Raw genomic sequence first — 26710 nt, 5'->3', positions numbered from 1 at the left:
TAATCCTACAATTAATTGGCAAGCAAGACAAATTCTCGAGTGATTATTGCAAGGACAGCTTAATACATCTCTTTCTGTCTTAACCACTAAATCTGTACCCACTTTCATTTCAGATTTTTCTGATGTATTTTCTGAGTGGTTGCCAGGATTTACCCCCACATCGGGAATATAATTGTCCTATCAATCTTATTCAAAGAGTAAAGTTGCCAAAATCTAGATTATATAAACCTTTATGAACCCGAAAGAGCGGCCATGCGAGAGTATATTGCCGAGAGTTTGGCTAAGGGACATATTAGACCTTCCAAATCCTCACTGGCCGCAGGGTTTTTCTTTGTAAAGAAGAAAGACCTAACTCTTAGGCCATGTCTGGACTATAGTGAGTGCAATCGGATTACGGTCCGTTATCCATACCCCCTTCCTTTGATTCCTGACTTGTTTATCATATTGTTGGTGCCAAGGTGTTCTCCAAGTTGGACTTAAGGGGGCATATAATCTGGTCAGGATCAAGGAAGGGGATGAATGGAAGACAGCGCTTAATACCCCAGAGGGTCATTTTGAGAATCTGGTCATGCCGTTTGGGTTAACTAATGCTCCTGTGGTTTTACAGCATTTTGTTAATGATATCTTTCATCATCTGGTGGGGAGGTTTGTTGTTGTGTATCTGGATGCCATACTAATTTATTCTCCAGACATTGAGACTCATCAGGATCACGTGAGACAGGTGCTACAGATACTAAGAGAGACTAAATTGTATGCTAAGATAGAGAAGTGTGTATTTGCAGTTCTGGAAGTGCAATTCCTGGGTTACCTACTCTCATCTTTAGGTTTTCGTATGGATCCAGAGAAGGTCCGTGCTGTGTTGGACTGGGATCGACCCAAAAATCTGAAAAGCGCTTATGTGGTTTTTGGGGTTCACCAACTACTACCATAAATTCATTTTGAACTACTCAACTGTGTTTAAAGAGAACCTTTCACCCGAAGAAAGTATGTAAACTCACCATAAAGACGTGTAGAGCGGCGCCCAGGGATCCCCCTGCACTTACTGTTTTCCCCGGGCGCCGCTCCGTTCTCCGGTTATAGCCTCCGGTATGTTTGCAGTTAGGCTCCACCCAGTTGAGCCTGCCGCGGTCTTCTTCTCCTATGCTGTAGCGCTGGCCAATCACAGCGCTCAGCTCATAGCCTGGCTATGAGCTGAGCGCTGCGATTGGCCAGCGCTACAGCATAGGAGAAGGAGACCGCGGCAGGCTCGGGTGGGAAATGCAGCTATAATGCAGAGTGTATGTGTATATAATGCACACACTCTACATTATATACACACGTCTGCAGGAGGGTGACTCCCTGTATTTAATGCAGAGTGTGTGCATTACATACACACACACTCTGCATTAAATACAGGGAGCCATCCACAGATCTCCCCCTAAACAGTGCCATCCACAGATCCCCCCTAAACAGTGCCATCCACAGATCCCCCTACAGTGCCATCCACAGATCCCCCTACAGTGCCATCCACAGATCCCCCTACAGTGCCATCCACAGATCCCCCTACAGTGCATCCACAGATCCCCCTCCACGACGCTCACAGCAGTATATTTAAACTAATTAGTAACCTTTAACTGTGGATATCTTACTTTGTCTTTGCTCCGGTAATACAGGCAGTGCGGGGAGCGGCGCTCACTCACTGACGTCACGCGCCTTCTCCCACTAGGCGGCGCAGGCGCGTGACGTCAGTGAGTGAGCGCCGCACCCCCGCACTACCTGCTATTACCGGAGCTAAGACCTAGACACGAGTATAAGACGAGGAGGCTTTTTGAGCACAAAAATATGTGCCAAAAAACTCGTCTTATACTAGAATATATACGGTAGGTTGGTAGTGGGATCTCCCAATCCACCCCTCCTATTCCAGGGCAGGTTTTCCCTAGCATAAGGGATCCCCAGGTGTAATCACCTGGGATCATTACTGGGGAGTAAAAGCCCATCCCAGACTGTCAGTCGGGGGCGTGGTTGCAAACAGAGGCAAGGTGAGGCTCTGGGTGTGTGGTTTCAGCCGGGCTAGGCTGAGAAACCACAAGGCTGGGACAGAGCCTGGACTGACCGTGTTACAGCCTGGGGGGCTGGTATACGCTTGGCTGAATTCTTCTCAGCAAGGGATAAACATTGGGAGAAAAAAAGCACATGGATGCAATAAACCCTTCTCTCCGGTTCTCTGAGACAGAATAGCCCCTATAGCACAGTCTGAAGCATCTACTTCCACAATGAAGGCGAGTTCTGGGTCGGGATGAACTAATACAGGGGCTGTAGTGATCTTGGATTTTGGGAGACAAAAGGATTCCTGTGCTTGGGGAGACCAGACAAAAGCATTTTTTTTCTTAGTCAACTGTGTAATAGGAGTAATTATTTCTGAGAAATTTTTAATGAAGCGTCTAAAAAAATTGGCAAATCCTATGAAACGTTGAACATCTTTTATGCTCTTTGGGAAAGGCCAGTCTAGTATTGCTTTAATTTTGCTAGAGTCCATGTGTAGACCATGAGGTCAAATTATATAGCCAAGGAATTGGATCTGTCTGGTGAAATTCCCATTTTTCAATCTTAACGTAAAGTTGATTCTTCCTTAGACGTTCCAAAATAAGTCTCACATGTCTCTGATGTTCTTCCATAGAGTTAGAGAAGATCAAGATATCGTCCAAATAGATGACTACGAACTGGTCCAGAAGATCTCTGAAGATATCATTGACGAGATGTTGTAAAGTGGCTAGGGCATTGCAAAGACCAAAAGGCATAACAAGATATTCAAAATGTCCATATCGTGACCTAAAAGTTGTCTTCCATTCGTCTCCAGATCTGATATGGACCAGGTTATAGGCGCCTCGTCTAACTTGGTAAAAATTTTTGCATGTCACACTCTCTCCAAAAGCTCAGGGATCAATGGTAAAGGATAACGATTTTTGATTGTAATTTTGTTAAGTTCTCGGTAGTCAATGCAAGGTCTTAGAGAACCGTCCTTCTTCTTAACAAAGAATATGGGAGCCCTGGCCGGTGAGGAAGATGGGCGGATAAACCCCTTAGCCCGATTTTCTTCTATGTAGTCCTTGAGGGCTTTTAGTTCAGGGCCTGCTAAAGGGTAGATGTTTCCAAAAGGTATAGGTGCACCAGGAAGTAATTCTATAGGACAATCGTAGGGTCGGTGTGGGGGGAGCTTGTTCGCATTTTGTTTATCGCAAACGTCCGCAAATTCCTTATATGCAGAGGGTAACTCTACTGCCTTGTTATCTTGAGCCAGATTTTCCCAGCCTTGTTCAGACTTGGCTGGACATCCTTGGCTGGCAAGCTTATTTCTTTGGTCTCCCAATTGATAACAGGGTTCTGTGCTTGCAACCAGGGTAGGCCAAGAATAACAGGGAAATGTGGAGAAGAGATCAATAGAAGCGATAGGATTTCATGGTGATAAGGTGTTATATTGATTTCAAGTAGTTCCGTCTCTTGAGCCACCGGCCCTGAGCTCAGTGGGGATCCATCTACGGTCTCCATTACCACAGGTGAGAGTTTTTTCTGAAATTTAACCCCATGCCTGTGCGCAAATGAAAGGTCTATGAAATTGCCACTAGCCCCAGAGTCGACCATAGCAGAGGTGGATATCCACTGAGAGTTAATCAAGAATTTAATGGGAAGGAAGCAATGGGAGTCTTTATTCTTTTTCTTAATATAAAGGGCCACAGATGAAATGGAATAGATGATTGCTTTCTCAGATAATTCTGTTTCCGAAGCAATTGATTCTCCATCTGAAAAGTCAGGATCTGTAATGGCTGCCACCAACCTCCGTGGACGGCTAGGGCACGAAGCCTGTGCTTCGTTTGATCAACGTTTTCACGTCTTAGTATCTAATCTACTTGCATGGGCTCTGTTGAGGAACGGTTGAGACGTGTGCATATATATCCATGCATGCCTGCAAACACGTGCGGGCATGTATGGTATATATATGCATACATTAACCACCGCATCATGGGGTGATGCCCATGGTGATCCCCAGGGGCTCATGGTGGCCCCTGTGGGAAATATGTGGTCCCTGGAAGCTGTGCCCCCTTATAATCCCCCTTATATTAGTATATATATGTGCCCCCTTATATATGTCCCCTGTATGCCCCAGATATATGCGAGGGTGTGTGTATATATAGATATGTGTGTATGTATTTGCACACGTGTCTATGTATATACACTTATGTCAGCATGACAGTATGTATGTGGGCTTATTGCTGCCCATTCATACCCCCGGTTTTGTATGTGTTTATAGATGAGCCCCCAAGCATCTGTGGATATATATATGCATATATGCAATTCCAACTGTAGGATAACAGCTGATTAGCATCTAGTCCCCTTTTGTTCAGGCCCAAAGCAATCAGACGCTTTGGCACCGTTTGTGAGGGGACCTTCTAATCAGAGAACCTGTTTTTCCACACCTCTGCCCCATGGCCATGCCCATTACTCCCAGCATTTTTGGGACTAGGAGGGGGGGACTAAGGCACACTATGATGTCACATGCCTGAGGAAGGAGGAGGGGGTTGCTTTTGGGCTATAAAACCCCGAACCGGCCAGAGGTGCGGTCTCTTGCAACCAGACTAGATTCAGAGATGCAGGGGAGAGAGCAGCTTCATGATGACCACCTGGATAAGGCCTAAGTATACCTGTGTAGCCCCTACCTACCCCTCACATATCACCCCTGGTCCTGTAACCCCTTACCCTTGCCATGTTACTGGACACCCTGATCCCCCAAACCCTTGCTCCACCGTGTAACCCTTTCCCTACCCTGATTAACCCCTGGTGGTAACCCCTGCTCTAACCCTGCCACCCCCCCCCCCCCCCCCCCACTGTACACTTGCAGGGTATTCACCCTTGCATTGCTGTACAGTTCTGATATTATCCCCATTGTTAACCCTTTGTGTTTGTGGTCGGTTTACACCCCTGTGAGGCCACCATTAACCCTCGTCGTACCCCGTAGGGACAGTGAATAGTCAGGTGGGGTGGGTTACTGATATTTGTGTGTATGATGTATTATTGTAATGTATAGATAGTATGTGGGGTGGAATTTGGGATTGTGTAGTGTAGTTAGGCTTGTATTGTGTTTATTGTAGTACTGTTTCTGTACTGCGGTGTGTACGTCTATATGTATATATATTCATATCCATTGATCCATGAATATATATAGATATAACGTATTGCTAGACTGATATAATTGTATTGTGTAATAAATATTCCTTATTGTTCATAATGCAGTGTATGGTGTTTTTAGTAGTCGCCGCCGTAGTATAGTGATAGTAAGGCGCTTGCAGCTAGCGTAGTGATCAGTGTGAAGAATAGCGAAAGTATTGTGTTGTTATTATATAAAGGCATAAATGGGCGGAGTTATCACTAGATGGCTCCTCCCATTTATGAATATTAATTATCGATATTTGCATAAATATTGGTGATTAATATTCCCCCTTTACAGGCTCACTCCCTGATTCTCTATAAATCTTTCCTTGGGGTTCCATAGAGTGGAGACAGGAAAACATGGAGACTGCTTAGTATCATAATTCAAGCTAGCCCATTTCTCTTGTTGTCATTCAGACAGTCGGGTATCGATTCAAATAAAATGGTTAATAAAAGCATCCAAACCTAAAGGGGCCATCTTTTAATGGGCTGCATAGTCCTTTCCTAAAAAAAGACATTTTCGTTGCGTCGTTCCAATCAGTGTCGACAGCCCACCTCCTGAACTCCATTGCATACTCTGTGACAGGGCGTCTGCCCTGACGCAATGCTAGTAATGCTGCTTCAGCTGTAGCACCTCGATTGGGATCATCAAACATTAGACTCATGGCATCGATAAAGTCCTCAAAGTGATTTAGCCGGGGCGTCTTGAGTCTCAATCAATGGACTAGCCCAGGCAATGGCTTTATATGTCAGCAGCATATTACATAAGACTTTAGATCTATCAGTAGGAAACTGAGTTGAATTTGCATCAAAGTATAGCCTACATTGAATAAGGAACCCCTGGCTCTTGTCGCGGTCTCTGCCAAATCTGAATGGTGGTAACTTAGGGGTCATTGCAGGCACTATAGCGGGTGGTGCAGAAACTCGATTCTCCAAGTGGACTATCCGGTCGGATAATGTCTGCACTGTACCACGTAGCTCGTGAATCATTTGTCCATAAATTTGGATGTTGTGGGAAGTCTGTCCTTCAAAGGCGTCATATTTATTTTTTAAAGTCTGCATCTCAGTGCTCATATCAGCCACAGCAGTCTGCAGTTGCTTAATGTGAACCTCTGAACTCCCAGTCCCGGCGGATTCCATTTTTGGCTTGAGTATTCTGTCACGATACTAGTGGAATACTGCTGGAATTCAATGGCAAGGACAAGGCCTGTACACAGGAAACACCAGAGTCTTGAATAGGAGGTTGCAGGACTGAAGGATGTAGCAGAGCCAAGCAGGTGGAGCCGTAACCAGTAGCAACAGTGCAGGACCGAAGGATGCAGCAGAGCCAGACAGGTGGAGCCGTTACCAGTAGAAACGGTGCAAGACCGAAGGATGCAGCAGAGCCAGGCAGGCGGAGCCGTTACCAGTAGCAACGGTGCAGGACCGAAGGATGCAGCAGAGCCAGGCAGGCGGAGCTGTTACCAATAGCAAAGGTGCAGGACCGAAGGATACAGTAAAGCCAACGTCAGACGAGCAATGGGTCAGGGCAGGCGGCACAGGAATGTAGTCAAGCAATCTGAGTCGGCAACAGGAGGTAGCAAGATATCACAAAATAGCAGGGTAAACCGCAAGTAGGAGGAACAAACCAGAGAGCTAGTTCCAAGCAAGAGGACTGCATGAGCAGAAGCTAAACACAATATTCAAGCAATTAGTAAAAGGCTTGAGAGGTTTAAATGTGAAACAGGAAGTAAGATGGCACCCAGCTGAGACACAATCCACCATCCTAACTGAGGGAGAACTTGAGGGCAAGACAATCTGAACTAAACAGACATAGCAGGATGATTCCTGACAGTTATGTACCTTCCCTGCACGTGTTTGCTAGAGCACGTGTCTGTGGTCAGATGTATCTTGGCACTGACACTGTGTGCCAGAGATATATTGAATTGCAGCTGAACGTGGCCATATAGCTCTGGGATGCCCTTCTGGGAGAAATATTTCCTTCCGGGGACCTTCCATTGCGGTGTGCCAATGGCCACAAATTTTCTAAAGGCCTCCGAGTCCACCAGTTTATATGGCAGTAGTTGGCGGGCTAGCAGTTCCAACAAGCCAGCGGTCAGCCATTGGGCAAGAGGGTTATCCGGCGTCATTAACTTTTTACGCTCGAACATTTGGGCCACAGAAGCCTGCCTTCTACCAGATGAACGCAACGACGGCATGGTGGAAGGTGGAGTGGAGGACAAATGGGAGAAGAGAGAAGGAGAAGAGGCAGGACGTGGAGCGCCGGGAGTGTGGCATTGTGGGTTCTGACGGCATTGCTCCCACTGGGCTCGGTGATTGGAGGCCAGGTGCCTTTTTAAGGCGGTCGTCCCTAGGTGAGTGTTGGGCTTACCGCGACTTATGCGTTGACAGCACAGGCTGCAGATGGCAACACAATTGTCAGCAGCTGACACGTTAAAGCCAACACTGCGGAGCCATGTGCCGGCGTCCTGGGAGCGCAAGATGTGACCATGCATGGTGGATGGCTCGCTCCAGATACATTTGCAGTCTACTTTTTGCCTCCTGTGCACTGCGAGTTCTGCATGCTTCTCCTCCCTATCTGCTGCTTCGTCTCTCCCTCTGAACTCCCCTTCTCTTCCTCTTTTGTGGGCACCCACGTGACGTCCATCGACACGTCATCATCGTCACCTTCACCACCACTGACATTAGAGATCTCGGAGTAGGAAGCAACAGCGGGGACCACCCTCCTTGGGCTGATCTGGGTACTGTCGTCAGACCGCTGGGTGGCGGCCGTTGCTACCTCCTCCGATGCCAAGAATGGCTGCGCATGAGTAAGGTCTGGGAATGAATGGGAAAATAATTGCTCTGACTCGAGTGGAGGGGCTATGGTGGTGGTGGTGTCTTTGGGGGTGCACATAGCAGAGAGTCAGGAGGGTGCAGAAGCAGAAGGCTGACAGACTGAACGCACTAATCAGAATCTGGAGACTTACTTTAGAGATTTTGTCTCGGAGAATCAGGAGGAGTGGTCTTCATTTTTGTCTTTAGCCGAGTTTGCCATAAATAATCATAGATAGGAGTCCACTGATAAGTCGCCGTATTTTGAGGCATATGGGTTCCACCCGCAATTTGGCACATTTTCTGGTACTGAGACTTCTGGTACACATGAATAGGAATGATTTTCCTCTTCTTTGTCATCTATTTGGCGGAAAATTCAAAATAATCTGAAAGTGGGCAACAAGTATAAACGTATGGCTGACAAGAGACGTATGAATGGTCCAGACCTGAGAGTGGGTGATTCTGTGTGGTTGTCCACAAGAAACATTAAGTTAAAAGTACCTTCTTGGAAGTTGGGCCCAAGGTTTATTGGTCCATATAAGGTCACTGCCATTATTAACCCGGTAGCCTTTTGCCTTGAACTTCCTCAGGCTTTGAAGATTCATAATTTGTTCCATAAGTCGTTGTTCAAGAGATATGTCGAACCTGTTGAACTGTCGTCCTTGCCTCCAGCTCCTGTCATGGTGGACGGTAATTTGGAATTTCAGATCGCCAGGATAGTGGACTCCCGAATTTTCCGTAGATCCCTCCAGTACCTCGTTCACTGGAAGGGTTACGAACCAGAGGAGAAGATGTGGGTTCCAGCGGCCAGTGAAAGCCTTTCACAGAGCTCATCCGGATAAAGTCAGTCCTGGGTGTCCGGAGGCCACCCATAGAAGGGCGGTTACTGTCACGGTCTCTAAAGTGATCGGTGTCAGAAGATCTAAGAGACTGGCTGCACGTGAAGTGATCTGACAGCTTCTTGGGTTTCACTTGTTTCTGTGTTGTTGCTGGTAATGACCACACCTCTTAGTGGTTATTCCAACTCCCCTATTTAGTTTGGCTTCACCCATCATGCTATGCAGTTGATAGCTTCAGTTTGGTATTGGAAGTGCTGGTGTATGGTCCTCTTCTGAGTTCCTGCTTGTCCATTTACTTCAGAAGTTAAGTGTTACTTCCCATTTGTTGTTTCCCCTGTCTTTTGTTACTAGCCCTCAGGGAGATGCTTGTTCTTTCATATTGGAAGGAACAGGTCGTCTCAAGCCCTGACACTATTCCAGGACAATTCAGAGTCATAGGTTCCAGTGTATGAACATTCCTACCCTCAAGGTCCGTTCATACAGATAGGAGTCAGGGCTAGGATTAGGGTTTCCATAGGTGGTGTCTGTTTCCCTTTCCCTAGCTTTGAGGCCTAGTTCCTTTGCCCTTCCCTCCTGTTGTTGGTGTTTCCACCCACATGACTTACGTGACAGTCATCAACCCACTTCTGTCTGATGTGTATTGCCACCTTTAGGCTTCATCCTTCAACTAGGGCACGTCTCAAGTAATGTGCAGCTTTAAAACATATGTCTTCTCATATAATGAAGTCGAACATTGCAGAATTCTTGATCACATCCAGCACCCTCTGCTGGATGTTCCAAACTGGGTGTCCTCCTCTCATTCTCACAGCACTCAGTATCTAATTAGCATACACACCACTTACATTAGAATATACTATCCACATGTTCCCTGTAGCAGGGGTTCTCTCCCTGCCACCTATAGGCACAAACCTACTATGCCTATAGTTAAAGGGGTTGTCCGGGTTCAGAGCTGAACCCGGACATATCCCCATTTTCACCCAGGCAGCCTCCCTGACTTGAGCATCGGAACAGTTCATGCTCCGATGCTCTCCTTTGCCCTGCGCTAAATCGTGCAGGGAAAAGGCATTTTCTGGAGTTCCGGTGATGAACTGGGCTCTCCATAGGGCTGCCAGGTGTAGGCTTCCGCCCAACAGTGAGCCCGGTGACGTCACTGGCACTGATGGGCAGGCTTTAGTGCTGCCCTAGCCTGTAAAACGGCTAGCGCAGCGCTAAAGCCTGTCCTGTAGATGGCCAGCTAAGACCTGTCCTAAGTTGCTAATATACACTCACCTAAAGAATTATTAGGAACACCTGTTCTATTTCTCATTAATGCAATTATCTAGTCAACCAATCACATGGCAGTTGCTTCAATGCATTTAGGGGTGTGGTCCTGGTCAAGACAATTTCCTGAACTCCAAACTGAATGTCAGAAAGGGAAAGAAAGGTGATTTAAGCAATTTTGAGCATGGCATGGTTGTTGGTGCCAGACGGGCCGGTCTGAGTATTTCACAATCTGCTCAGTTACTGGGATTTTCACGCACAACCATTTCTAGGGTTTACAAAGAATGGTGTGAAAAGGGAAAAACATCCAGTATGCGGCTGTCCTGTGGGCGAAAATGCCTTGTGGAGGCTAGAGGTCAGAGGAGAATGGGCCGACTGATTCAAGCTGATAGAAGAGAAACGTTGACTGAAATAACCACTCGTTACAACTGAGGTATGCAGCAAAGCATTTGTGAAGCCACAATACGCACAACCTTGAGGCGGATGGGCTACAACAAGACCCCACCGGGTACCACTCATCTCCACTACAAATAGGAAAAAGAGGCTACAATTTGCACAAGCTCACCAAAATTGGACTGTTGAAGACTGGAAAAATGTTGGAAAATTGAAGACTGGAAAAATGTTGCCTGGTCTGATGAGTGTCGATTTCTGTTGTGACATTCAAATTTGGCGTAAACAGAATGAGAATATGTATCCATCATGCCTTGTTACCACTGGGCAGGCTTGTGGTGGTGGTGTAATGGTGTGGGGGATGTTTTCTGGGCACACTTTAGGCCCCTTAGTGCCAATTGGGCATCGTTTAAATGCCACGGGCTACGTGAGCATTGTTTCTGAACATGTCCATCCCTTCATGACCACCATGTACCCATCCTATGATGGCTACTTCCAGCAGGACAATGCACCATGTCACAAAGCTTGAATCATTTCAAATTGGTTTCTTGAACATGACAATGAGTTCACTGTACTAAAATGGCCCCCACAGTCACCAGATCTCAACCCAATAGAGCATCTTTGGTATGTGGTGGAACGGGAGCTTCGTGCCCTGGATGTGCATCCCTCAAATCTCCATCAACTGCAAGATGCTATCCTATCAATATGGGCCAACATTTCTAAAGAATGCTATCAGCACCTTGTTGAATCAATGCCACGTAGAATTAAGGCAGTTCTGAAGACAAAAGGGGGTCCAACACCGTATTAGTATGGTGTTCCTAATAATTCTTTAGGTGAGTGTAGCTTATATGTTTATACAGCTAAACCTGCCAATAACCTTAATACAGTTCATATATTTGTGTGTTAAAGACAAAAGAAGAGTTATTTACAGTGACTTCATGTTTGGATGTCATGTGATATTATATTTTGTGTCCGCAGAAGCAGAAAAGATAATATGCCTTTAAGATTCATTAAATAATGTGAGGTAAGCTCAATGACACAGCAGAAACAACAGAAAGCATAGAGTTAAATTGTTGTTGCTGGGCAGGAGTCTTGACCAATCACAGCCAGCCTCACACACAGCCTGTGTGGGAAATCCCCCTAGCAGGAGCTGCTAGAATCATTGCACCAGAGGAGAGAAGCTGAACAGACATTCACTCCACTAAGAGCTGTGTTTTATGGAAGCAGAGAGGCCAAAATAGGTATTTAAAACAGTTATATAATGTTCCTACTGTTAATATAGTGAGTAGAACTGTATACTGAACCAGTCATATGTGTGTTTACTTTCAGTTCCACCAATTGCAAACTACAAAGTTCACAATTGCAACCATTAAAATTCCATATTGCAATCCAAATAGCATACAACTATACCAGATCATACTCAACCAATCTGCAAATAGTTACTGCTAACTGCACATTGCTAATTGCGACTAAATTCAGCAAGTAGAACTATTAGTTAGACCTCAGATATACCTCTCAGAGAGATCAAAAATTATGGGTATGTCCAGGTTCAGATCTGAACCCGGACAACCCCTTTAAAGCCCTGAATGTGCAACAAGATAATAAAAGATTAAACTATGAAGCGAATAACTATTGAAAACACAGATACAGAAAAAATAAGTACAACTAATGTAATAATTAAAAAGAAAAACACAGTCTTATCAACGTGGAAGGCATAAAAACTGCTATAATTGGGAAGTTGTACAATATTATACAGTTTCCAAAACAAATCGCTCTTGTATTATTCACCATGCATTGGTCTAGCAGCTTATCCCTTGACGTTCCGATTCAACAATGGCTGGCTTTGCTGAGATTTAACACAGACACAAGGATACAAGTGTTAATATGAACAGCTAGCCAGCTATGTAAGAGACTGGAAAATAATACACACAAAATGATAACTGCTGCAAAAATAGACCTTATGCCAGTACTGAATACAGTATTATGCTGGGATAAAATGTCATTGTGCAGCAGAACAGATACGCAGAATGCTTCTTTGTCTGCTAAAAGTGAGGTCTGCGTCCAAATTCCTTAGCTGTGGGGAAAGTCAAAGAATATGTAACATTTTATTGAGATAACAGCTACTTATTGATCTTTTACCAGAATGTGTAATTTGATTGTAATATGTTGTTTTTATACACATTTTTGGAGCATAAAGCTAGATTAATGATAGATGAAAGGTAGACAGATAGACAGCCAATTAGATAGACGGACATATAATTAGATAGCTACATATTAGAGATAGATAGATAGATATGAGATAGATATAAGATAGATAGATAAATAGATAGATATGCGATAGATAGATAGATAGATAGGAGATAGATAGATAGAAATATACACAGACTGATAGACAGTCACAGATACATAAATTAGATAGATACAGGGGTCTTAAACTTGGCTGGGTATATGGGCCGTACATACAGAAAATTTCCAGCTGACGGGCCGTGTTATATCATATGTACATGTACCGCACCTGTATGTGTGTAACACCTCAGCTGGCTGCTCGTAGGCATGATGCCAAGAGCTCTCCCAGCAGGATGAGAGAGGTATCACTACTTTCTGTGCCATTCTAATCAGTTTTCAAAAATAAATTTCACGTGGCTGGACAACCCAGATGAGACCCCAAAAATTAATAGACTCCTAGATCAGACAACAGAATTAATACAGACCTCCAGGCAGACCCCAAAAATGTATGCGTATTCCCAGACTAGACTCCAAAATTAAAGGGGCTCTCTGGCCTTGGAGCCAACAATGCCTATTGTCCAGACCTGTATCCCTGAAAATAAAATAAAAATCCACTTGTCTGCAGTCCCGCCCTGCTCCATTCCTAGATATTTCTGGTGCCCACAGGACCAGGAAGTCACTTGGTCACGTTACCGCTGTGGCCAATCACAGGCCTCAGCAGTGACTCAGCCATTGTGACAGTTGAGGCCTATGAACAGAGCAGCGGTGGGACCACGTATAGGGCAGTGTTTTTTTTTTTTTATGTTCAGGGGCGGAGGTTAGGACCCCAGGGTTTTTTGGCTCTTTAATATAGACCTCCAGACAGACCCCAAAATTAATGCAGACTGCAGATTGGCCCTCAAATTCATACAGGCCGAAGATTAGACCCCAAATTATTCTCTAAATTCATACAGGCCGAAGATTAGACCCCAAATTATTCTCTAAATTCATACAGACCTCAAATCACCCCCAAATTCACATAGACCCCAGATCAACCCACAAATGTATACAGACCTCAGATTAAATCCATATTCAGCTCCAAAAGTCATATAGACCACAGATCAACCCCTCAAATTTATACAGATCCCAGATCAGCCTCCAAATTCATAGGGACCCCAGAATTAATACAGACAACCAGGCCCTTAAATTAATACAGGCCCTCAAATTCATATAGACTCCAGATCAGCCTCCAAATTCCTATATACCTCAGATCAGACCCCAAATTTATACAGAACCGAGAACAAATCCCAAATCAACCCCCAAGTTCATACGACCCCAGATCAGACTGCTGGCCCAACTATAACCCCCACCCAACTCCTCCATCCCCTAAATGCAGACCTTACAATAAGATCCCTCTCCTCCGTCACACGCTGCCACCACTCTTCATGCAGTGCTGTGACCGGATGTCTCACAGCATCAGGTCATAGCATTTTAGCATGTAGGGCAGTGGCAGCACCTGAGGACGAGAATCAGGGGGCAGTAAGTAATACCAGTGCTGCTCGGAGCGCAGTAGGAGAAACACTGAGCAAGCGCCAAGATGAGAGGATACAGCAGGGGTAGGAGAATACAGGTCTCGGCGCTAGGAGAGCAGCAGGCACTAGAATACTAGCCCTGTCAATCCAGGGGAAGGGAGAAGGAATATAAGCTGAACAGCGTGTAACAAACTGGTGCTCTGAGGACTCGTCAGCCCCTTGGTGCTTTAGATATATCATTTGCATATAAATACAAATGCAGTTTTCTTAGTAATGGGGCCATGGAGAGTCATAGTAAAGGTATTGTTTTCATCAGCATGATCAACCCTACCAGGCTGACAGATGATCTTTAATGCGACTGAGCTGAGATTGATAAAGTATAACCTGCTAGTGGCACTTAGTCAATGTTCATACAACCAATGTGGTGCACCCCTTATTCTGGGTTCTGTATCAGCATATATAATGAGGCAGGGTCTCATTAAAGGGGTTATCCAAGACTATTAAATGTCCCATATATGCCGGGGCCCCTCTAAATGAATGTACTTACCTGGCTCCTCTCTCCGCACCGCCGCTTCTCCGTGTACACGGATGAAATCAACCGGTGACAGGGATGGGGGAGCAGCCAATGGCATGCGGGGACGAGCCTCCCTAGCATCAAGGGTGACGCTAGGGAGGCTCGTCCCCATCCCCGCCTGCCATTGGCGGCTCCCCGCCGACACCGAATGTTTTCATCCGCACACGGGGAAGAGCAGCAGCGATAGTGGGGGACCAGGAGCGGCGCAGGGAGCCAGGTAAGTACATTTATTGTGAGGGGCCCGGGCTATGGGGTGGGATTTAATAGTCTTGGATAGCCCTTTTAATACTTGGTGGTATCTCTGCTGGCACAAACAACATACATGCTGAGGATTTTCAAATCCTCACCACAGGTCACTTTCCGCACGTACAAAATACACACGGGGTACATGAGATTTGGTAAAGATAACGCCCCCGAGAATGCAAATAACCAGAAAAGGTTTGGAGCAGATATTAGTCTGAAGAACCAGCAGAACTGGGAGTGCAGCTCTGGATTGAGCATGAAATGAGTAAAGCCACGTCAAACGTTTTGGCCTTGTTCTATGCTATATAGGTAGCTGGAGTCTTCAAGGCGGAGCGGCAAATATAGGTCATGGCCATCCAAGCACTACAACTCCAGGCATGGCCAGCTAGAAAACTACCACTGCCAGCATGCTCTGACAGCCTGGCGTACACAGAAGAACGGAATGAATACGGTGGAAACGTCGTCAGGAAGAACCGTATGAGTGACGTCACGCAGTCAATGATTGATAAACCGAGGAAGATATGACCATCTGGTAAACGGGCGTGGAGCTCTCAGGAGGCGTGGCTTAAAAAGCCCTCTAGGTCCATATGAGTGACGTCTTAACGAGCCAATGAGGTGCCGAGGACGGGCGGGGCTTAGGCAGTGTTGTGGTAGAGGATTGAGAAGAGCGTGTCGCGCAGTGTTGTGGGCGGGGTTATGTGCGAGGGAAAGGCGTGGCTTCGGCTGCAATCAGTAGTAGCGCCCGCTCACTTTGGTGTAGGGGAATTTGAATGGTGGCTGTGGTCTTGTGGTGTTGGCCGCGGTCGGCGGACTCGGTACTGACGAGCTGACTGAGGACATCTGCAGCGCCATTTCTCCGCTCGCTAGTTTGGCGGAGGCGTTTACGTCACGGTGTGCACGGCGGACATCTTCACGTCACTGAGAGCATTGGTGCGGGGCGGCTATCATACAGTAAGTAGGGATGGAGCCGTCACCTGGTTACTGCTCAATCTGAGCTGGGCGCGGTGAGGGAAGGGGTTAATGGAGTTCAGAGGTGTGGGCACATCTGCCATGCTGCGCCCAGGCACACCACCGCCATGCAGCTCCTCATTTCACCTTTACTAATGATTCTGGCAGTGCAGCCATTGACTTTGAATGGGGTCGCAGCGATGGAGACCCCCAGAAGTGTTGAATGTTCTTGTCATTCTGGGGTCGCAGTGGTGGCTGAGATGGCGGTGTAGCTCCTGCCATAGTGCTAGCCCTTTTTGGGAAAGCTGGGTGACAGCTACCATGGTTTTACACCCAGCTTTCCAGGACCCCAAGGACATATCTGTACTCAGGCCCCCTGTTGACCTGTTCCATCTAGATAGACTACCCCCATCCAGCACTGCCATGTGTAGATGATGGGTAACCTATCCTGCTGCTTTGGTGTTGGTACCAGCGGCCGTCCCTTTAACAGCGCTCTGACCAGGATTTCAAATTCCCGGCCATTTCCCTCCAAATCTGTCACCAGGCTTTGGTTGTATCGTGCCTTCTAGTGTTGAGCACGAATATTCGATTTGTGAATATCGCCACTTTGAGAATTTGTGAATATTTAGAATATAGTACTATATATTCGCGAATAGTGTTGAATATTCTAATCGCGAATATATTACATTGCCGATTTTCGCAATCAAGTAAACAGTGACTGGAGATCTCGAATATTCGGCCGAAAATTAGCGAAATATCACAAATTCGAATATTGCGTATGCCGCGCATCACTAGTGCTTTCATACAAGGTGACGGGGCTAAGGCTAGGACTCGACGGCGATTTTTGAAACTCGTCATGTCACACTGGCGCGATACTTTGAGCACCAGCGATTAACTTATTATATGGGGAATAACTGTATTGTTCACATTCGTGTCACAGATTCTGCTGTTAATGGAGCCTTTTTTAAAATATCTTTTATTTTTTTATGTGGGTTCCAAAAAGTGCTTTTTCTAATGGGATCTGTCAGATTTCCATTTCTTGTGTGATTGGAGCTGTACACCATGCTATTCTTATGGACAGAATTATTGGGACATCCCTCTCCAAGTCCATAGCCATTAATATGGAGTTGACCCTTCCCCCCACTCTTCTGGGAAGACTTTCTACAAGATTTTGGAGGCTGTCTTTGGGAATCTTTGCCCGTTCCTCCAGAAGAGCATGTGTGAGGTTGGACATTGATGTTGGATGAGAGGTCCTGGCTCGCAATCTCCATTCTAGGTCATCCCAAAGGTATTTGATGTAGTTTAGGTCAGGGCTCTGTGTGGACCAGACAAGTTCTCCCATACCAAACTCATCTAAGGCTACTTTCACACCTGCGTTCAGGTGTCCGCTCGTGAGCTCCGTTTGAAGGGGCTCACAAGCGGCCCCGAACGCAGCCGTCCAGCCCTAATGCATTCTCAGTGGATGCGGATCCGCTGAGAATGCATCCGTCTGCCAGCGCTCAGCGAGCGGACACCTGAACGCTGCTTGCAGCGTTCGGGTGTCCGCCTGGCCGTGCGGAGGCGAGCGAATCCGTCCAGACTTATAATGGAAGTCAATGGGGACGGATCCGCTTGAAGATGACACTATATGGCTCAATCTTCAAACGGATCCGCCCCCATTGACTTTCAATGTAAAGTCTGGACGGATCCGCTCAGGCTACTTTCACACTTAGAAATTTTTCTAAGTTATAATGCAGACGGATCCGTTCTGAACGGATACAAACGTCTGCATTATAGGAGCGGATCCGTCTGATGAAACATCAGACGGACCCGCTCCGAACGCTCGTGTGAAAGTAGCCTAACCATGCCTTGCTTTGTCCACTGGGGGAACAGTCATACTGGAACCAAAAAGGGCCTTCTCCCAACTGGTCCCACAAAGTTGAAAGCGTACATTTGTCCAAAATGTCTTGATGTGTTGAAGCTTTAGTATTTCCTGCCACTGGAACGAAGGGGGTTAGGCTACTTTCACACTTGGGGCAGAGAGATCCGGCAAGCAGTTCCGTCGCCAGAACTGCCTGCCGGATCAGGCAAAATGTATGCTAACCGATGGCATTAGTAAGACTGATCAGTTGAAAAAATGCATTGAAATGCCGGATCCGTCTTTCCGGTGTCATCCGGCAAAAACGGATCCGGCATTTATTTTTTCACCTTTTTTTTTTCAGTCTGCGCATGCGCATACCGGAAGGACGGATCCGACACTAATACATTCCTATTCAGGCAAGTCTTTTGTTTTTTTCGCTGGAGATAAAACCATAGCATGCTACGGTTTTCTCTTTTGCCTGATCAGTCAAAATGACTGAACTGAAGATATCCTGATGCAAACTGAACGGATTACTCTCCATTCAGAATGCATGGGGATATGCCTAATCAGTTATTTTCCGGTATAGAGCCCCTGTGACGGAACTCTATGCCGGAAAAGAAAAACGCTAGTGTGAAAGTACCCTTAATCAGACCTTCAGACGTGGCAGACCCGCACAGTTGATGTTACCTAGTTGCTCCTGCTTCGGTACTTGCGCTCCCCACTGCACCAGCATCAACATCTGTTGCCGGGTGGGGACACGTGCCCGCTGCAGCCAATCACCGGCCGCAGCAGTGACCTGCTCACTTCAGTGGGGCCGACTGTGATCCAAGCACAGCCACTGTGTGCGATGTATAGCCCTGTGGCTGGTGAGCGCTCCTGCCAGCCCTGCTGACTGGGGAGGTTCCTGTGTGTCGGACCCCCACTGATCAGATACTGATGACCTGACCACATGGGATGGGTGCGCTGTGATTTGTGCCTGGCAGATCTGCAGCATTTCAATAAATTTCATCCACCCAGTGCATCTTGCTGTTTTCCATCGTGGGTTTCGCCCTTTCCATAGGGTGAAATCTGTGACCATTTCACATGATAATGTGGTGGATTCCTCTGCTGATAATCTGCCCTAGAGGGAGGTCGACATGTGACGTATTTTTCTACTGTCAGTCTGCCTCAGAATTCACATGCTACGTGTGGATTTTCCTTCAGATTCGCTCAGGATTCTCGCCCCCATTGCATTGTAAAGAGTAATTCCACGATGAAGATCCACAGCAGAAATTGACATGTTTTTGTCCTTTCAGTCAGAGGTGTGTACTGGAAAGCAAGCAGTGTCTGACAAGGCTCGTCAGTCTCAGTTCACACTTCCATCATACACCTCGTTGAGAGCCTCCGTCAGCCGTCTCTGCAGATTAGATGGAAAGCTGCGCTATTCTTCCTGTCAAAATGACAGAAACCACAGTGGAACTTGACGTGCCGCTTTACTACAGGACGTATCTTATAACAACCTGTTGCAAGAAGGGGTAAAGTTGGGTGGACTTGGTGGCCAATTTTAGGGAGAAGACACTTGGGCCTCATGCACACGACCGTTCAGTTTTTTTTTTTGTGGTCCGCAAATTGCGGATCCGCAAAACACGGAAGCCGCTCGTGTGCCTTCCGCAATTTACGGAACAGGCGGCACATTGTAGAAATGCCTATTCTTGTCCGCAAAACGGCCAAGAATAGGACATGTTGTGTTTTTTTTGCGGAGCAACGGAACGGAGTGGAGCAATGGATGCGGAGAGCACACGGAGTGCTGTCTGCATCTTTCGCGGCCCCATTGAAGTGAATCGGTCCGCACCTGAGCCGCAAAAACTGCGACTCAGATGCGGACCAGAACAACGGTCATGTGCATGAGGCCTTAGATACATTCTTATCTCCTAGACATTAGCATATGACCCAAATATATAGGTGAAGGGCTTGGAGACACCACCAGTGTCCTTCAGTAGGTAGGGAACTTATGGAGCAATACGGCATGTCTTCTGACTAGGGGTGGGCGATATGGCCTAAAATGTATATTGCAATATAATTGTAAGCATGTGCGATATATAATAAACTTTTTTTTTTAATTTTTTTTTATTACTTTTTATTTAATAACTATTAGCCTCCTTAGGGGCTAGAACCCTTGTTCTATTCACCCTGATAGATTTCTATAAGGGTGAATAGGACTTCACACTCTCCCTGCTGCCCTGTGAATAGTGCACACAGCAGCAGGGAGCCGACTATGGCAGCCAGGGCTTCAGTAGCGTCCTGGCTGCCATGGTAACAGATTGGAGCCCCAGGATTACACTGCTGGGCTCCGATCAGAAGATGCCACCCTGGGGCCACTGCCACCAATGGTTTAATCTTGTGGAGGGGGGGCGCAATTAGTATAATACTTCGAAGGGAGGGGCTGTGGCCACTGCGCCACCAATGAATGTAGTTAATATGCCTGAATACAAATGTAGCCTGCATGTGCCGGCCATATCCCATACCTGGCCTCTATTACTGCGCGCTGTGGTCCACCACAATTATCCCCTCAGGACCTGTGCTGGCTCAGGAGAACATGGTGCATGCCGAGAGCGGCGCATGCCATGTTCTACCGTGGTATGGCGATATAAACGAAATCTCTATCGTTAGCCAAATTTATATTTATCTTTCATGTCGTCTATATCGCCCACCCCTACTTCTGACCATACTATATTAATTGTAAGGTGGGACCAAATCCTCTTTCCTGCATGTAGCTGTTGTGGCACCAGGTATCGGTATGGTGTATGGTCTGCTGCTTCCATTTGCCTTTGGACTCCTGCGGCCTAGGGTTCTTTCAGCATTCTAGATCTTTCACTTCAGATCCTCCCCTATGAGCGTTCCTGTGTTGGTGGCCAGTTCGCATTGTTCGCCCGTGAACATATGCGGGCTGCCATCTTTTTTCACAAGCCCGGCGAGGCACAGATAAGGCTACTTTCACACTAGCGTTCGGGGTTCCGTTTGAAGGCTCTCACAAGCGGCCCCGACCGGATCCGTACGGCCCCAATGCATTCTGAGTGGATGCGGATCCGCTCAGAATGCATCAGTCCGGCTCCGCTTGGCCTCCGTTCCGCTCAGCAGACGGACACCCGAACGCAGCTTGCAGCGTTCGGGTGTCCGCCTGGCCGTGCGGAGGCAAGCGGATCCGTCCAGACTTACAATGTAAGTCAATGGGGACGGATCCGTTTGAAGATGACACAATATGGTGCAATTTCAAACGGATCTGTCCCCCATTGACTTTCAATGCAAAGTCTGGACGGATCCGTCTGACTAACTTTCACACTTAGATTTTTTTCCTGAAATATAATGCAGACGGATTCGTTCTGAACGGATCCAAACGTCTGCATTATAGGAGCGGATCCGTCTGTGCAGACACCAGACGGATCCGCTCCGAACGCAAGTGTGAAAGTAGCCTAAGCTGCCTGCTCCCGGTGACCGCATTTGTTTTCAGACCGGCTCGCGGCACAGGTAAGGGCTTACCTGTGCCTCGCCGGACTTGTGAAAAAAGATGGCAGCCCGCATATGTTCGCGGGCGAACAATGCGAACTGGCCATCACTCTTGGTGGCTTTCTCTGAGAACTATGTAAGTCAGCCATCGTGTCATATGCACACACTACACATGGAGCATGAAGACCGAGGTCTCTGCTGTAGGTCATTCAGTATGAACCTTTATAGTTTAAGGCTAGGGCGGCCTGGATCGCTGAGTAGCGGTGATCCCATAGAAATGAATGACCGCTGCCACCATGTAGCCCTGCAGGACATGGAGGAGGCTAGGTCCTGTGACTGATGCGACCAGTATGCGAGGACCTTCAATAAATGTCATTGTTTCCTACTATATGTGGTCAGCAGCCGGACCCTCTAGTTGCAGTATGGATTCCTTGTCAGAACTAGTTAGGCGAACCTCACCCCTTTTAATGTTATCCCGTACTGGGTTTTACAGGTGTAACTTATTATAATATTATATATCTAATTTTACTCTGGGGATGGTCTGGACATTCCCATTGTGCCGTATGGGAATGATGGTGAGTAATGTTGAGGGCTCTTCACACCAGGGTTGCCTGAGGCAGGAGAGCACGGACCAGGAGGATATCTCCTCTCTGATCTTGGTCTTTGACTTCATGAGTGATGCTCAGGGTAAACAGGATGCTGGACTTCCACATCCCCCTACTCTCCTCTTATTACTTCTGGTCATCCGGAAAATATCATCCCCTCTCATTGTACAAAAATATGTACATGGGTTTTTAGGTTTAGATAGAGGAGAGTTTTATTTATTGGAGAAGAGTATTGTAAACCATAAGGTAAATGATAATCATCCGAGTTGTTTTATCTGAGCGATTGCCCCCATTAACCTTGGCTTGGTGAATTGAATGGAGCCACACAATTGAAAGGGCTGGCCCAGAATGACCACTTATCACCTATTCACAGGCTGTGTCTGGTGGAAGTTGGCTGGGAAAACGTCTCTTGTCTGAATGTAGCAGAGGGTGAGCATGAGAACTGACGCTCTTTTTGGCAGTCCCATAGACTGCTCCTGCTCTACCGCCACACCATTCAAACTGGGAAGATGGTTGGCCCCCCATTTATTAGACACTAATCCTCTGGGTAAGGCCTCTTGCACACGACCGTATGGCTTTTTCAGTATTTTGCGATCCACAAAAAATACGGATGAAGTCCGTGTGCATTCTGTTTTTTTTGGAACGGAACAGCTGGCCCCTGATAGAGCGAACAATAATAGGACATGCTCTATCTTTGAACGGAAATACAGAAACGGTACCCGTTTTTTTTTTTTTTGCAGATCCATTGAAATGAATTGTTCCGTATACGGAACACAAAAAACGGAACGTAAAAAAAACCGTTCGTGTGCCAGAGGCCTTAGGGATTGTTCACACGACCGTGTGAAGCCCGTGCTGTGGACCGCAAATTGCGGTCCGCAATGCCCGGGTACCGACCGTGGCCCAGCCGCATGGGGATTGTGGACCCATTCACTTGAATGGGTCCGCGATCTGTCCGTTCCACAAAAAGATAGAACTTGCTCTATCTTTTTGCGGTGCGGAGGCCCCTAGGGCTCATTCACACAAACATGTGCTGCCCGTTGCCGTATTGCGGACCGCATTTGCGGATCCACAATACACGGGCACCATTCCGTGTGCAATCCGCATCATGGATGCGGACCCATTCAGTTCAATGGGTCCGCAAATCCGGAGATACGGAACACTACGGAAGCACTACGGAGTGCTTCCTGGGTTCCGTTCCGTGCCTCCGCACCGCACCTTTTTGCGGAATGGAATTAAAAAAAATAAAAATAATTTATAGTCAATGGGGACGGTCCGGCGGCACTGCTAAATAGCGGCAGGACGGATCCGACAAAGTGAACAGCCTGTCGGATCCATCCTGCCGCTAGTGTGTAAGTACCCCCAAAAAATCAATTTGATACATATGCAAATTAAACTGAAGTCCTGTCCCTGACTCATCTTGTGTACAGGACTCATCTCAGGTTAATTTGCATACGTATCAAATCGTTTTTTTACACAATAAAAGCACACAGAGCTATGGGGACTGGATATTGCGGATGTGCTAGCCGCCATCTAGCAACCCATGTCCTCCGCTCTATACCCAAAATCCAGAGGACAGGTTCCCTTTAAATGTATAAATGACAACTGAATCTTTTTCCAAAAAACCACATCAGCCTGCAACCACAACATAGTGTGAACACATGCTAATGCTTAACCTTCACCACCTCCTAGAAATCTGATGAAGGCTAGTGAGCAGTGCGAAAGGGCTTTGAGCTGTCTACAGAGCCATCTTATTGGAGCTTTTACAGCAGGCCATTTTGAGTGGATTTCCCCTTCAAGCCTCCTCTGAAGTCATGTATGTCTCTAGAAAGGAAGTGCATGAGAGTCCTTGCTTTTGAGTGAGCTGCGAATGCATAAACCCCCCTCGACTGCTATGAGCTGCATGTAGGATTGTGCCGCCACGATGATGCGGTTCTTGGTAGACTGCCTTACAGCCCAGCCAGCTGTGGGAGAATTGACACTTCCCCTTCCCTCCCCCACGTCTCTCCATCTCTCATCCATCCTCCGTAGCCCTGTGTGCTGCTCCCCTGAGCTTTGCCTGCATCCGGACTAGAAGCAGCAGCCAGCTTGAGCTTCAGTGGGTGGGGAGCGCTGCTAACTGGCCTGCCATCTGCCGCCTGCATGCCTGTCATCGGAGACCCATGTCCCCTTACTCAGGTCCAGCATAAATGTAACTGGGAGGAATGGGAAGAAAAGCCTTCATTTCCATGTCCACTTCAGCGAGCTCCTGTGTTTCCGGAGCCCATCTCCTGGCACATCTTTCACTCCATTGTATGCGGTGAGAGCCGGGGAGTAAGCACATCCTTCCTTACGTATGGCTCTGTAATCTGGATGGAGGAAAGAACAGCAGCTGTTGTGTTTATGCACTGCCCTAGGAAACCAGGTGGCTGGGAAGGGGTTAACTCCGCAGCATATGCTGTCCCTCCTAAAGCCAACATTGCTGTTTGCATGCAGTGTTTGTTCATAATTTCTTCTACTGCTCAGGACCAGACGGGGGTGTTTGGTTAAGAGGCAGTTCTAACCATGAAGTCCGGCCGCTCTTCTGATACGCTTCGATAATGTATGGCATGAAAGTGTAGTCGCGTGGTACAGCAGTGGGGCACATAGATGGGTAGCGATTTGTGGATCTTCTGGCCATTGGGGATCTCTCCCCACCTCCCATACACGGACATACTTGGTTTGGCGAAGTGTCAGTGGGGGGAGAGGAAAAAGCCGCTGCCTCACACTTTTGGTGGCGGTTTATATCCCAGTCATAACATCAAGGGAGTGTTGGAAGCCTCCCATACACATGAATGTTTTGTTGGTCAAACCCGCTGAGAATGGGTACAGTTTTTTAGCATACTAGGAGGACCAAAATCCTATTGAAAGTGTGCCAAAAAACTGGTGTGCAAGCTGTGCATCACTTTTACCAGCTTTTCTACACACTTTACACCTTACCCAATAAGAGGCGTGGCTTTGCGTAACACGGTGGTATGACCTATTAGGGTGAATAGGACTTCACACTTTCCCTGCTGCCCTGTGCATAGTGCACACAGCAGCAGGGAGATTACCATGGCAGCCAGAGCTTCAGTAGCGTCCTGGCTGCCATGGTAACCGATCGGAGCCCCAGGATTACAATGCTGGGGCTCCGATCAGAACCTGCCACCAATGAAATTACTTAGGTTGGGGATGACGACCCTGTAGCCACTGCCACCAATGACTTTAATACTGGGGGGGGGGGGGGGGCACTACTGATAATTAACCTTTAATACAGCTACAGGAGTCGGGTACAGCCGGCACACGCCTCCTGTATTTGTATTAAAGGTTAATTATCAGTAGTGGCACAGTAGCCAGGCACCTGCTATGCTGGCTGCTTGACTCTGGGGAGGACACTCAGGAGGAGGCTGCTGCCGTTCGCTGAGCACACTAGCTGAGACGGCGCAGCGGTAAACGCTCCCCTGTCCCCCCTCCTGCTTTAATATTAGCCAGACATTCATTGGTGGCAGTGTGGCTAATTTTATTGGGCTCTGCGGCCTCCGCGTCATAGGAGAGAGGGATTCCCTCCCTCTGTCCCTCCCTCCTTCTCCACTGACTCTGGCCACTGACCATGGTGGCGCACGCTAAGCGCCATGTTTTCTCATAAGCAAGCATCGCTGGACGCATTATTGGCAAGGTTAGATGCCGATACCAATAACTTTGAAAATCATGAATACCGGCCGATAAGATCAGTAAATCCGATAATCAGTCGATCTCTAAAATGTGGCGCAGGATATGGCATACCTCAGATTTATAAAGGCCGTGTTCTAGAATAGTAAATTTGTCTAATATTAATATTGTGAATACGTTATCTATGTGGGTGCCGGAGATGGTACTTGGCTATATCCAGCACTCTCATAGAGAATGAATGAAGTGGCAGTGCGCATGCACGACCTACTGCTCCATCAGAACAGGGGAACAGGACCATAGTAATTCAGATAGGTGGGGGTCCCAGTGGTCAGACCCCCCCCGATCAGCTGGTTCTCCTCTGTCCTCTGGATTCTGGCTGCATCGCTCCATGGCTGACACTGCAGGTCCTGGGTCTCTGGGAATCGACATCCCGTTGACGGGGGCCATATGACTGCTGCAGCCAATCACTGACAGTCCCTCCCCTCCTACTCTGTTCTCATTGGTCAGCGGCAGCCGCACACAGTGGGGAGGGAGGGACTCCCTCCTTCTCCACTGTGCAAGCTCGGGAGAACATGGTGAGTGGCGCATGCCACGTTCTACTGTGATATGGCGATATAAACGAAATCTCTATCGTTGGCCAGATTTATATCGTTTATATCGCCCACCCCTAACATCACCTGGTCTTTGCTCAGCACAGGTTCCGTTCCTGCTATGCTGTCTCTGGCACTTCATGAGCAGTCGGCAGTGGCGCGTGCTTTCCTGTTCCATGAATGGCAGTTAAATTAAGGAAATGATTTAAATTTGCTTCGTTTTGCAGGAGCCTTGAAAAATTTACTTAGAGCCGTTTTTAGCAGACTCTGGCACTTGGCGGGACTGTGCCAGAGCGGAGCGATGCAATCTGCTGGGGGGAAGTAACTCTGGATCAGTACAGGATAAGTAATGTAACGTACACAGTGACTCCACCAGCAGAATAGTGAGTGCAGCTCTGGAGTATAATGCAGGATGTAACTCAGGATCAGTACAGGATAAGGAATATATGTACACAGTGACTGCACCAGCAGAATAGTGAGTGCAGCTCTGGAGTATAATACAGGATCAGTGCAGGTTATACATGTACTTCTAGGACAGGTCTG

General features: G+C 47.3%; 1 protein-coding gene across 1 annotated transcript in view; it reads left to right on the top strand.

The window, feature by feature from the left end:
• The first annotated feature begins 15737 nt into the window (after window positions 1-15737).
• The window catches only part of EPB41L2 (erythrocyte membrane protein band 4.1 like 2), a 179759-nt gene continuing 168786 nt past the window's right edge, over window positions 15738-26710 (top strand). Inside the window, exon 1 of the mRNA XM_040429135.1 lies at window positions 15738-15989. The gene's annotated coding sequence lies outside the window, so the exon portion shown is untranslated. The remainder of the gene's footprint in view (window positions 15990-26710) is intronic.

Source organism: Bufo bufo, chromosome 4 (genome assembly GCF_905171765.1).
Source record: "Bufo bufo chromosome 4, aBufBuf1.1, whole genome shotgun sequence".
NCBI classification, from domain to species: Eukaryota; Metazoa; Chordata; class Amphibia; order Anura; family Bufonidae; genus Bufo; species Bufo bufo.
Note: the sequence above shows the minus strand (reverse complement) of the source record. Positions and strands in the feature narration are given on the sequence as shown.